The sequence below is a fragment of the Lycorma delicatula genome, chromosome 1 (assembly GCF_047948215.1).
Source record: "Lycorma delicatula isolate Av1 chromosome 1, ASM4794821v1, whole genome shotgun sequence".
Lineage (NCBI taxonomy): Eukaryota > Metazoa > Arthropoda > Insecta > Hemiptera > Fulgoridae > Lycorma > Lycorma delicatula.
The window spans coordinates 249,616,420-249,629,339 of record NC_134455.1 but is presented as its reverse complement, the minus strand read 5'-3'; the positions used below and the strand labels follow the sequence as shown (position 1 = coordinate 249,629,339).

The following is a 12,920-nucleotide window of genomic DNA, read 5'->3' as shown; positions in this document are numbered from 1 at the left end:
GTGTTATTTTTTTTTTAAGTATACTCATTTTAAAATTTTGATTCATCTTAATTGTTTTGTGAAACAGTTTAAACCTTTCTTTCTCAAAAGTGGACACAAAAAGAGTATTTAAAAAAATGACTAAAATAGCATTAAAATTTATTTTTTTTGTCTTCAATCATTTGACTGGTTTGATGCAGCTCTCCAAGATTCCGTATCTAGTGCCAGTCGTTCCATTTCAGTATACACCCTACATCCTACATCACTAACAATTTGTTTTACATAGTTTTGCACAGTTTTTCCCATCTACCTGTTCTTCCAATATCAAAGCGACTATTCCAGAATGCCTTAGTATGAGACCTATAAGTCTGTCTCTTCTTTTAACTATATTTTTCCAAATGCTTCTTTCTTAATCAATTTGACACAATACCTCTTCATTTGTCAATTTATCCACCCATCTGATTTTTAACATTTTCCTATAGGACCACATTTCAAAACCTTCTAATCTTTTCTTCTCAGGTACTCCGATCGTCCATTCCACTTCCAAACATATACTATCAAAAATGTTTTGTATCATTTAAATTAATTTTTGATGTAAGCAAATTATATTTCTGACTGAAGCCTTGTTTCGTCTGTGCTATTCGCTCCTGCTTCTTCCATATTTTGTAATTCCGGTTCCCAAAGAACAGAATTCTTCTGCCTCCATAATTTTTTCTCTTCCTTTTTTTATATTCAGTGGTCCATCTACATCATTTCTACTGTATTTCATTACTTTTGATTTGTTCTTGTTCATTTTCATGCAGTAGTTTTTGCATAGGACTTCATCCATAACATTCATTGTTACTTATAAATCATTTTTACTCAGCTAGAATTACTATAACATCAGCAAATTGTAGCAAAATTAATTATATATTATTATTATACTAATCATTAAAATAAATTATAGTCATTAAATTTCCAGCGTCAAGAATTCTAGCCAACTCCTTTATTTGCAAATATGCCTCTCTGATACTATAAAGGGAGTAAAACATTATCAAACTCCATGTTACTTAAGAGTTTGTAATCTGGCAAGTTATTAAGGAAAACAACTCTTCACCTCAAAACTTGTTCTTTCCAGGGAATATTTTATTGCAATAAACTGTAAACTTCAAATAAAAAAATTAATTATAAAATATTCCCAAAATTTAGAGTTGAGGTTATCTTCTACAGATACTACAGCAGTTCTTTTAATCAACTGGTCATCCAGTTGGAGTAGAAGCTAACATCCTGCTTTTTATTAGTCTTGAACATGAGCAGATTTTAGGATCAATTGTTCCTGGGTTTGAAATGCAATCAGGCATGGCATTTTTCATACACTACAAAATTTCCATTCCATGTTCCTACATATTATTAGAGTGATAAATTAATATCTAGAAAAAAATCATAGTAAAAATTTGTTATTTCTTCATTTGCCATTTCACCTTCCACATATTTTATATTTCTCCATGAAATTAGTGTAGAACAACTAAAATGACAATAATCAAAAATAAAAAGTAAAGCTGAGATCGTCTTCAACTTTAGTTGAACTATTAAATAAAAAAAAATAAGAATACAATCATTGTTAAAAATAAAAAGTTTACCTATTACAAAAAATCAGATGTGGCACCACATGACTTCCTTATATGCCTATTAAATTACATATACACATGTTTTGGTGCAGTTCGTTTAAACTTATTTCATTTGAAGGTGAAATACGATCCTCCAATTCTTTAATAAAGTGATGACAGAAAGAAGATGCGGAAGATGGACAGTTACACAATTGCTAAAATATTACTTTTTATTAACATCAAATATTTATACAATAATTAATCCAACAATCTTAAATGAAACATAAGGATAGAGTGAAAGTCCCCTTATTACTCATATTACTAGATCAGTATTATTTGTATGTTTGTGAGTTGCTGATTAACAAAAGTTTCAGATTTCTGGCGATTCGTATAAATAAAAGTTAATAATAATTAAACTATTCTATTTAGTGAACTGTATACTGGTTACAAATGTTAATTTCAACCTTATGGTGAAAAATATTCAGTTTTTATTATTGGATTATCTGGTGAATAATCAAAAATGCAAAAGAAACATACAGGAAAAATAAGGATAGCATGAAGAATCTCAAAAAAATTACAAGATGATGAAAATGAAGTAAAAGAAAATGTAAAGAATAAGGGAAGAATAAAAGAATTAAGAGAAAATGATAAATATAAAGAGGAAGAAAATGTTAAAACTAAGAAAGAAAAATAACAGGAAGAAAATGTTGCAAATAAAGAAAGAATAAAAACATTAAGAGAGGATGATGAATATAAAGTGAGAGGAAACAGGTATGCAAATTAACAGCAGAAGAATTATATCAAACCAAAGAGTGATTTAATGAATGGCAACAAAAAACAAATGAAATGATGATCAACTCCAACTTAGGGAGAATATTGTCCGATAATAAAAGAGGAGTAATGAACTAAAAGATAATAATTCTTTGCAATTTTTTAAAGATCGGGCATGTATGCCTCAGTGTTTATGTTGTTCTTGTGAGAGTCTATTTTTCAGTCACTCTGCAGTTAACTTTAATGTAGATGAAATTAAAAAGAAATTAAAATAGAAAGTCCAAAAATAATACGATTTTACATTATAATTTTCAATTAATATTAAATAATCAGACGTTTCACGAAATTTATTACATATACACATATGTAATAATACCTATTAGATTACATATACACATTTTTAAAAGTACATAAAATTTTATTTCACTCATAACTTCTGATTTTTTTTTTTTTATATCTTTTAATATTATTGGATAATTATTATTTGTTTATTTACAATCGTGGATTAATAATTATTAGTAAATCAATATATTTAAATAAAAAAATAAGGTTAAAAAATTAATTAAAAAAAAGGAGGTTAAGTCTGATTCGAATCTATGTGCCTTTCCTTGTAAGATCCAAATATTTCATTAATTAAAGTTTTATTTGGCTATAACCCTGGAACTAATGAAAATAACTACCACTTTAATATATCATTGAAAAGTTCTCAATGAGGACTTATTATTGCAGTTAAGGAATAGTCCAAAATCCAAATTTTTGGGGATTTTGGGTTTTTGGACACTTTTGGTTCAGTCGATTGCAATCAAAAGTAGAGGTGCACAACTAGATGTTACAACAGTCCCGCATCGAAAATTTCAACATCCTCACCTAATCGTTTTTTAATTATGCGAGATACGTAGTACCTACATTCGCAAGACGTTACGCCGACACTAGTTAGAACGGATTCAGGGATGGTCAAAATGGATATTTCCGTTGAAATCTGTAAATCGAAATTTTCCACGATCACAATACTTCCTTTCTTTTACTTCATAAAAGGAAATAAGAACTGTAAAATATCACTTTGATATTATTGTTTGCTCTGCTTATTTATGATGACAGTTTATTAAATTGTCACTAATAATGTCATTATCACAAACAAATTGAAGGATGTAACAAGTAGATAAAAAAATTAATATATATGTACAAACAAAAACATTAAATACTATCTATAAATTTTAATGAAAAAGGTATGTACTGAATCAAACATATAAATCTGAAGTTGAAAAAGAAGTCTTTAAATGTTCATATATATATATATATATATATATATACATATATTTTCATTGAATGGCTTTGACGGCACGTTACTCATAACTGTGCGGTGGCCTTAAAAAGGGTCGTTTTTTAGCGTTAGCTCTGAGAAGAGCTGTTAGGTCCGGAAGATGGCGAAGTCGGGGAGTTGCGGCTCGTTCATTGAAGTCCGATCGGGCTTTTCCTCAGCAGCAGTTGGGTCCTCACTACAGTGTGGCAGTGGTGGCCCCCAGAGCCCCGCAGTGTAGGCGTCGGTCGTCCTTTGCTGGTGCGGCCAAGGCGGTTCTCCCCGAGTGATTCCACGCTGGGCCGGCTCCTGCTGGTGAGTCCACCGCGGCCGGGGCGATTGAAGCCCGGAAAGCTGGAGCTGGAGGGGGAATGTAGCGTCCGCATCCAGCGACTCCCTCGGCGGGCCGGCCGGGCCGGCGCTTGCTCACATCGTTGCCACCGTTATCGCCCACCGATATTAAATTAGGCATATATGTGGTAACAATATATATTATATTATACTAGCAGGTTACCCGTCGCGGCCTCGCCCACGCGATACTTGAATTTTAAACATATTTATTGAATGTTTTGGAGTGATGTTTTTGCTTATTATGTTGCTATATTTAAAGATGATGTCAGAAATAGATAATATAACTCCTGTTCTTATCACTCATAATCATTATTCATCATCATAGTTACTTGCGGGCTCCCAAAAAAAAGGTCTACCTTTTTTCTATCAGAGCCCTCACAGGCCCAGTGCTTTTAAAAATCTACTAATAAATACTAAAAACTTAATCGCATGTTATTTAAAGAATTTATTTTAATAAATATTTAAATAACAGACAACATAAAATAAATAAAAACAACATTAAATAACCAATAACAAATAATAAAAAATTAATATAAATATTTTAAGTATAATATAAAAATAAAATTATTCTAGAACTTGTTTGTAAACTGCATTAGATGTTTTTCCTTCTGGCGCCAAAATAAATAAATTTTAAGGGTTGGTTTGCTTGGCACTTCTCCCGCCTCTATCCCATTCGGTTGCTCTAAAGCATAAGCCCGAATGTCTGTGCCACAAACGGCTACTGAGCCTAGAAACAGTTTAGCAACCTGTGTTCTAAATAGCTTCTAGAGCTTACCTAACAGCGTGAGCGGACTAAGCGCGGTGCCATACATCACCAACTTACGTGTCCCAACCCCTCACTTGTCATATATTTACTAAAATGGGTAGGCGCACACCGTCAACTACTAAAAATATATATGACATCCGTAAATTAAAATTGTCTAGACAGCAATTCGCTGCTAGCCTAGGTGCTGCCTAGGTAGCTGAATGCCAGCAAGTACTTGTCCATCATATTAAAGCGCTTGGAGCCTTAATTGGCTGGTGGTCAGCCATATATATCTCTAGGTTAGCTTCCCACAGCAGTGCGGTAGGACTCTTTTCCCCTTAGGTAAACTACTGATGTCGGCTGAACAAAGCAACCGTATCAAGAAACTCCCACACGGTCCGACAATGCGGCTCTCGCCACATTGACTCGCCGCTTGTGAGTGGCCAATTTTCCCCTTGACCTCTAAGTTCCAGGGTGGTCCGGTCTCTGGCCACCCCAAGAGCAGGGCAGTTAAATATCAGGTGTTCATAGACCCCACAGACGCATAGCTCATCAGCTGCCAGGCAGAACCGAAACAGATATTGGTTTAAATTAACATGGTTGGTGAGCATCTGGGCACACGTTGTCCTTAAAAACGAACTTCAGGCATACCATCCCCTCAGATCCTGTATAAATTTATACAAGGATCTTCCCTTAGTCGTGGTGTGTCATTCCAGCTGCCATGCATTCATCATGAGGCTCTGCAGCCTCTTCCGCAGGCGGGACATGGGCAACTAAACGAAATTTAGATCCGCCGTTCCGCTAAATCGATTTAGACCACTAAATCAATTGGAAGAGCCTTTCCCAATACGGTGGTAAACCTGAAGGGTTGCTGATTTTGGAGCATACCACATAAAATTGCCCATGTGAAAAACAGTCTTCTCTAACATCAATCCCAGCAACTTGTAACGTTTGGCCTTGAAATTTTTATTATCATTACAAAACATACCTTAACAGGAAACTGCATTCTCTTAAATTCAAACAGATAATCTAATGGTATCATTGGTATATGAGGAATGAGCACCAATTCTCCTTTGGCACACCCAGTGATAATTTTAGGTTCAATAAAATTTTTTGAACAGCGATTATACACAGTCTTGTACCATTGCATAACTTAGGTGGGCAGAGATTCCACAATAACATAATTGGAGCACCAACCTTCAAAGTTAGCACATGTGGTGGTAACCCAGGTGGATTGAGAGAATTGAGAAATTCAACTGGGTAATTAATGCTTCATCGACTTCCAATACTGAATTAACGCTTGAAATGCGTTAATCCAATCCTTTCTGCTTGAAATGATTCTAATAATATTTGATTTATTTTAGCTTCTGTTTCTTTTTTGAAGTCAGAATGGCTCTCTCGCATAGCCAGTCCATTGATTTGTTTCTGAGGTTTTGAATATCCGGTTTATATATTAGCTCATATCTGTCTATGAGATCTTTTAAAGTACTTATTACTATACCTAATGATGCAGGTAAAGTAATTTTTCCTTCAGATTCAGGAATTTGCAATCTCCTATTTTTAAGAGAAGCTCAGAAAACTGTCCAGCAGTATTGTCTCCTTTTAAATGCACTCTCATATTTTTAGTAAGAGAGAGTTTTACTATATGAGGCCACAGATATGAAGTCTTAAGTGCCTCTACATCATTGGCTCGAGTTCTTCTAAGCACTACTGGTAGCGTTTGACAAAAATCTTCAGTTAAAAGATTAAAAGAACAGTAACTCCTTCCATGAGTGTATGTGAATTTCTGAGATTTCTGAGACAGTTATTTAGAGTTTCAATCCCTTTCTTATGTGACATTTGACACTCATCCCAAATAATTAGTTTACATTCTAGTAAAACCTTTGTTTTATTGATGTTTACTGATGTTGCATGTAGGAGTTTCGATATTATTGAAATGAAGTGGTAGTTTGAAAGCCGAATGTGCAGTCTTTCCTCCACTTAATAGCGTAGCAGCAATGCCAGATGATGCGACAGCCAAAGCAATGCCATGTGAGTGCTTCTTACTCTAGCCAAAAGAACATTGGTCAAGAAAGTTTTCCCTGTTTCACCAGATGCACCTAAAAAGAATACACCTCCTGAATTTGATTCAATACTGTATATAACTTGATTGCAGACAGAACGTTGTTCATCTGTCAAAGATGGTTTGTTATCCGACACAAACTCATTTGAAGCCATGATATCATAATTGGTTTCCTTCAAATATTCCCTGTTTGTCAAAATTCCACCAAGTCTTAATGGTACTGCTAAGCCATATTCTGTTAAACTTTGATCACCTAAATTTAAAATAAAATCTTCAAGTAATATTAAATATCTGTTATATATTTCATCTTCTGTTACATTATTTTCCATATGCTGTCTTAAGTTCTGGTGCTTAATATCCTCTGAAAGATTGTCTTTGTACTTATTCCAAACACTTATATGCACTAATGCATCTGATAAATGAGAAAATATCAACATTACACAAAAAAGTTCTTGCATTTTGTAAGGTGAACGGCATAGTGCAGCTTCTGCTAAAGTAAAGTCCCATTGTTGGTCACTTCTAATAAGCCATGTGCCTTGCATGCAGCTTTAAATATTGGATACTCAATATTATTTAGTTCTTAAGTGTTTGTTTGATGTTTGTCCTTTAACGTGATGAAGAAGAAGACGAAGATGATAACATTCTACATTATCAGGGTGAATAGTATACACTCTTCCAAAAACTGGGTCCGTTTTGATTCCTTGCCAACCTTCTACATCTTCTCCCCGTTTATGGCAAACAAATTTATTGTTCTGCCAAGTGTAGTAAGGAGGTACTTGAGAATAAAGAAGGGTTTTCACAAAATCACCTGTTTCACATAATTCAAAGAACACATGAAGAGTTGTTTTAAGTAGATTAGATAGCCTCCAACATGTTATCTGTTACATAGTAAATGGAGATAATGCTCTGTCACAAGCCCAATTTTTAGGTAGTTTAAAACATTTTCAGATGTCCAGGAATCAGTTGCAAATGATCCACACAATAGAAGACCATTAATGTTAAAAAGTGATAACAATTATGAGCGAATCAGAGACTTTGGAGTTTTTGTCTACAAGACAGACTCTGAATCAATATGTTTACTGAGAAAATCTTGAAAGACTGTGGAAAAGAGTTGCCCACATGAGAGCAGCCATCAAAGAGAACTTTTTTTTTTCTTTTGGGGGGGTGAAAAACGCCTGTGTATTATCATCGCCCAGATTTTTTTTTTTAATAAAAATGTAAAAGAAAATAAAGCTAATCTAGAAGATGAATAAAATTTATAACTAGTAACACAGATAAAATCTAAAATAAAACCAAAAGTGAATAGAATTTAATAAAGTCCAAGATGGGTGTAAAGGGCCCATTCTTGGATAACAAAAGTATTAAAAAGAAAACTGAAAACCACAAAAGATCTAACATAAAACTTAAAACTAGGTTAAAAACTAAAATAACAGAATTAAATAAAGTTTAAAACTAATATAAATTATACAATAAACATTTGAAACAAAGTTAAAAACAAAAATTAAAAAAGTGAAATACAACTCAAAACTGATAACACAGACGGAGTCTTTAAAATATAAAAGCTAAAATAATAAAAAAAAGGAAACTATATAAAATGTAACAAATTCCGATAGGGAGTGTAAAAATGTCAAAAGACAACTGGATGCTGCATCATGACAATGCACCTTGTCACACTGCACTCTTTCTTAATTAATCAGGTTTTGGTTAGGAAAAACATTCCTGTAGTTCCTCAACCACCTTATTCACCTGACTTGAGTCCCTGTGGCTTTTTCCTGATCCTGACTTAAAAAACACCTCAAAGGACACCATTTTGGGACAGTAGAAAACATTAAAAAATGTAACTGACCATCTGAAGGATATTTCAGTTTCTGAGTTTCAACATTGCTATGAAGAGTGGAAAACCGTTGCATGGCTTCCCAAGGGAACTATTTCGAAGGTGTATAGTCCATGTTTAATTGGATTGTAAATAAAAAGTTTTTCTGAACCAGTCTCATTACTTTATTTACAGATCCTGCATGTGTGTGTGTGTGTGTGTGTGTGTGTGTGTGTGTGTGTGTGTGTGTGTGTTTGTGTGTGTGTGTGTGTGTGTTTGTGTGTGTGTTTGTGTGTGTGTGTGGTGCATGCATGTGCATGTGGGTGGGTGGATTTGTGTGTTCTTAAGTTAACTGTAGAAAGATTCTAAGTGTAAATGGCATTTATTGCAAAGATTTTGTTGTAAAAAGGTTGACATTAATTGATAGATGAAAATAATCAAATCTCTGTGTTCCTAGTGAAAAATATGTAACTGACACTTTTCGTAACGACAATTTTCTTTCCTAACTACAATGCTTAACTATTTATTTTTCACCAAAAGTACTAAAATTAACTTAAGTTTTAAATACTTAATACATTCAGAAAAATCAGAAAGTTATGATAAAATTCCAAGAAACAGATTAACAATAAGTTTAAATGGTTTTTAGTTCAGTTTGCACCGAGGATCTCATATTGTTTTATTTACCACTTCACTCCGACTTAACTTACTCCATAAATAATATATATGTTACACACTCAAGATAAAAATAGCTTGCTATTCTCAGCATACTACTGAGAACATAATATGTAAGAAATAAATTTTCCAAGAAAGTTCTCTTTCTGCTAGCAAGAACATTTTATTTGGCTGCATGAAATGTTTCTTTTTGTACTTGTAATTTTTGAGTTTATCAAATTCAGACAGACATAAAATAAAAAATAAAAATCGCTGTCATTATCTAACGACTGTATAATAAAATGATAAAAGCAATTAAAGGAAATAAAATTACTTTCCATATATTGCAGAAATCACAATTTCTACTGTAAAAACTGTCTTGAGTTTAGTAGTTTCGACTGGTATTTTGATTCGTTGAGTATGCATTACAAGCGCAAAATATAATTAGTGCACCACTTAACAAATTAGGGGAAGTAAATGAAAAATTTGATGTAGTAAAACCTTAAAGTAGCTTTTGTATAAAATTGAAGTCAATTGAAGTTTTGTATAATAAGAGTCAATGTTATCCTAAGAATTTTCTTGTTATAGATATGCGTAATCATGTACCATGCTGTATAGATGAAGGTGTTCCAGATGTATGTCAAGATGCTTGTCGTGGCGAATACACAATGATAACTGACAATATAAAAACCCATTTTTCGTGTTCAGCTTATACAGAACAAACACTTGCATGTATTGTTGAAGGAATTGGTAAGTTCTATATTACTTGTATTGTAGTTAGCTTTGAAGAAAGTACTCATTCATTCAGTTTTTATGATAATTTTGAACTTTATTTGATCAAAAAATGAAGCTATTATGATTTTTACATAAAATTAATTACAAAAACAGAGTTTGCAGAATGATAGAGGCAGGATTATATATTAAAACTTGTTATCATTCTCTTTCTAATTTCATTTAAGAATCTAAACTGATTTTTAGAAGTTGCAATAATTTAACGAGTTCTGAAGAAAGCACTAAGTTGTTTCTCACCTGATCATGCCAAAATTTGATTGCAAAAATCCTTCCAGAAACAAATAACCAGGTCTGAGTTTGAGATATGACCAATTTTTTTCTATTATAAATGTCTTAACTTTCTATTTAGATAAATGGTTGTTAAAAAAATTTTCCAAATTACAGCCTTATCTTAGCTTATTATTATTAATCTTATGTAATCATAACTTTTTTCACCTATTTACATAATTATTTTTATTTATCTTTTATACATATTAGTTCCTCAGTATCTAAATGATTGTCTTTTGTGCAAATTCTCAAAATGCAATTAATGCGAATAGAAATATAAAACATTTCTTGTTTTTTTGATTATTTGACCATCAACTATAATTTTTTTTTGTATTTAATATCTTGATTTTCCATCTTTAGGTTTTTCACTTCATGCTACTTTTGGATCCCTAAGAATGATCTTCAGTTCTTGTCTGTCATGTGGTTCAAATCAATTCTTCTAGCAACAAGCTTTACCAAATACCAGAATGTACACGTATCATCTTGTATACAAGATGATACGTGTAAGTTTGGTCACGTACACATGATACGTGTAAGTTTTGACCTGTCAGTCAATGACAGCTACGCTAAGCACACACTGTGCTTTTTATTATGTGCAATATTTTAACAGCAATGACCAGTTTTTATAAAATTTGTTTATATAAGTTGTGTATGGAATATCTCTGGTGATATACATACTTTCCCTGTTAATTTTCATTTTCACCATGAAATAACAGATTTGTTTTCATAAAAATCTCAATTTATGATGTTTCATTACATTTCATCTGACATTACTTCAATATTTCTATATCAATATTAACTGAAATTCATGAGCATTGTAAAAATAACAGTTCACTTATCAGTAAAAATTTTTATCTACCACATATAAATTTTGCTGCATAATTCTTAATGGAAAAAAGAGACAATTTTGTAAGACATAGTGAATAGGTAAAAAAAAGTAAAAATACATTTTTCAGGAAAAAAAGAATAGATTCTTGTTAATTATGCTTTGAAAATAATTAAGCAAGGTCCAAACAACCAAAATAGTTTACTTTTTATCTTAAAACAGAGATTTATAACTCCAATTACAGACCTTACTATTTTCTATTTAAATGAATAGATATAAAGATTTTTAAATTGCATTTGGATCATTGAGTTCAGTGATACTGATCTTATATGTAATTTTTATTTATTAAAAAAAAAACCTTTACCATAATAAATTATTTTAAGCTAATTAATTTATCTATTCATTGGTAAATTTAGTAATTGTGAGTCAGTTATTAAATTCTTTTAAAAATGGGGAAACATTTTAATTATAATTTTTTTTTAGTTTTTTCAATCAGATTTTTATTTGAAACATATACATAATATATGCATTAAAAAGAGAAAAAGAATGTCATTTAAATTTAATTAAAACAAAATATTACATTACTTTATTTATAAAATTCATCTATGTTAATGAAAACTACATATGACTTGATGAAAATAATTTTCTTTAGAATATTCACTTATAATTTCATGAATGATAAATTGTGGGACACTCTTATTGATAACATAGAAATAATTAATAATTACATTTATATCTAACAATTGATTTTATGTACATTAATCCAGTTATAATTCTGAACATTTCCAAAATTTTATTGCATGACAATTGGCCGGCCATTCCAGTGTATTGAATTGTTTAATTTGGTTGGGATAGTGTCCAAATGTATGAGAATGGTTTTAACTTCTATCATTGTGATCCAATCATTAAATTTTGTTATTTGTTTGTCTTTCATCCAAATAATAATATCAATATCAATAAAATTATTGAAAATAATTTATTCTTAAAAACCTTTGCACCACATTGCATTGTCATCCACACTGAAAGTGAATGCCAATTTTGAAACTGCTTGAATCGGAAGTAATTTAAAAATTAATGGCAAAGTTTTGACCACCCTGTCTCCAACATAAGAAACATGAAGAGCAAGGTTAATAAAAGGCATAAAAAAACTGTAAAGCAATTATTCTTTAAAGAATTAAGGTTTTTTAATTATATAGACATAATAACAGTTACTGCAATTTTACATGTTTACAGAAATTCTTCCCAGTGCTCCTGTGGATGTGTATGTCGAACCTAAGTCTGATAAATCTATGAATATCTCATGGTCTCCACCTTTCAGTAATGCACCAACTGTTTCAGACTACATTGTCAATGTCACAATGCTTATGTCTTTCGATCCTTCAACAGTCAATCCTCATATTTCTGACACAAATTCAAGCCAGTCTGTGATTACACCTCATAGTGTTCAAGTTAAGGTAGATTATATTTATTTTACTAATTTATTTAAGAATATAAATATTTATTTGAATTACAAAAATGTTTACTTACATATTAAGTTTAAAATTTTATATTCAATTCTTGGCTTGGTTTTGGCACTTCTCACTTTTCGCAATTTCATTTATCATTTGTAAGTGAAAACTTGTGTATGTAGGAATTGACCATAAAAAAATGACATTGTGCACTCTTTCAAATCGTAGATGTGTAAATATAATACTCAAGCTATTTTTTGTGAATCACTGTGGTGTGTTTTTTACTGCACTATAAAAACAAAAAGAGTATTTAATTTTTTCAGTACTATATT

At 31.6% G+C, this 12,920-nt stretch overlaps 1 pseudogene; it reads left to right on the top strand.

Moving 5' to 3' along the window:
• Nucleotides 1-12,920, top strand: part of LOC142317799 (Ig-like and fibronectin type-III domain-containing protein 2) — a 107,295-nt pseudogene that overhangs the window by 16,230 nt on the left and 78,145 nt on the right.